This window comes from Pan paniscus, chromosome 2, assembly GCF_029289425.2.
Source record: "Pan paniscus chromosome 2, NHGRI_mPanPan1-v2.0_pri, whole genome shotgun sequence".
In the NCBI taxonomy this organism is placed as follows: Eukaryota; Metazoa; Chordata; class Mammalia; order Primates; family Hominidae; genus Pan; species Pan paniscus.
In genome coordinates, this window is record NC_085926.1 from 58,621,823 (window position 1) to 58,623,574 (window position 1,752).

A 1,752-nucleotide genomic window follows, 5' to 3' on the forward strand; every position below is an offset into this window, starting at 1 on the left:
TGTCATAAGGGTCTGGCCAATCAGAGCTTTGCAATTTCCCTGTGATTGGTTCAGGAGTGAGCATGTGACCCAAGCAAGGCCAACCAGACTTTTCCCTGTGGTTGATGTATGGGAAACTGGGGAGAGAGAGGCTCTCTTCTCCCTGGAGATGCTAAGCTAGATGTGATAAGTCTGGGGCTACTGAGGTCCCATCCTCAACCACTACAGTGCATCCCTCCTGTGGCAGACGTGTCCTGCCAGCAGATGCAAATACAGGGGCAGAGCAGCTGGGGCAGTGCATGTGATCTTGGTCTTAAAAGCATCAGGCAGCGAAAACCTGTGATACTGGGAAAAGAGAACGAATTTGTGGATCAGACAGACCTGGGTTTGCCACTTACTAGTTGTGTGTTTTTCCGCACATCTCTCCAGGCTTTGATTTCTTCCTTTGTGAAAAGAAGATGATACTATCTACCTGTCTTGGAAGGGATGTTGGGCAGTGAGGCCACCTGTCTGGAAGGGGTCCGCCGTCCTGGCAAGGTCCACTCATCTCTTCCCTGTTGACAGGCCCCCTTCACTCTGCTGCCTCTCGCTAGTGCACCTCCAGGGCACGATTCCTATACGGATGTTTGTTCTTTCTGCAGACCCAAAATGCCATCACAGGTCCTTTCTGCCTGCCGGTCTGTGACATTTCTTAAAGGCCCTACAGGAGCCGGGATGTCAGCACTTCCTGTTGCCTGCGGCCTTCTGTACACAGGGCCTTTAATCTCAACCACGACCTGTCCCAGAGCCAAGATGGACAGAGAAAGAGATGCTGTCTCTCCAGGCTGAGAAGGTGGAGCAGTGCACCCTGGTGGAGAAATAAGTGACTATTTTCCCTGCTTAAATCCTGGCTCCTGGCCCGGCATTCTGTGAATCTCTCCGTGAAAGCACCTTGTCAGCCTTCACAGTCAGCCCTGATTTTCAGGCCAGCTTCCCCTCCAGGGAGTGGCTCTCAAAGGCTTTCTACATCCGCGGCCGGATGCTAGCACCGAGGCACACAGTAGGTGTGCAGTAAATGTTGTTGAAAGGAAGGAAGTGGGTTTCCGTTTGGGAAAGGAAACTGGGAGGTAAAAAGCTAGGAGCTGCTCCCTCCATCTAAATGACTTCTTTTTTTTTCACCTCATTACTAACATTTTTCTCCGAAGTAGAAGTCTGCCCAGAAGACATGCTCAGACTCTAGGACCTAACTAGTCTCTTCTGGAAATCCAAGTCCAGCTATTTTCCTCATTATCCCGGGAAATTCTGCAGACAGAGTGTGGTCACCAGGGGCAGAGGGGTTCTATCAGTTCTTCCTCTTCAGGCTTCTTTCTGCTCCACTTGTCTCTACCAGCAATGCTGCTTGGGCAAGGATTCATAGCAGGGGGTGAATTCTGTGTGCATGAGTGTGGGAGATGGAAACTCTACAGAGATAGTGACAGGGCTGAGGGAGACAGACTTCAAAAGAAAGAGACAAGACTGAGGTAGAGAGACAGAGAGAATGAAAAAGAAACAGAGACACTCAGAGACTGGAAGTGGCTGGCATATTAACAGACACACAAGCACACATGTAGGCATGCATGCACGTGAGTCAGGGCACTGCCATGGGTCCTGCCCTGAACCAGGGGGTGTGCAATCCTGCCTAGACCCAGTTGCCCCTTGCTATGAGTCTCCCATCACCCCCAAAAGCCATCCTGAACACCCGCAATTGTGACCCAGGCCTGTGTGAAGGAATCAAAGTAACCAGAGGCCCCCTTT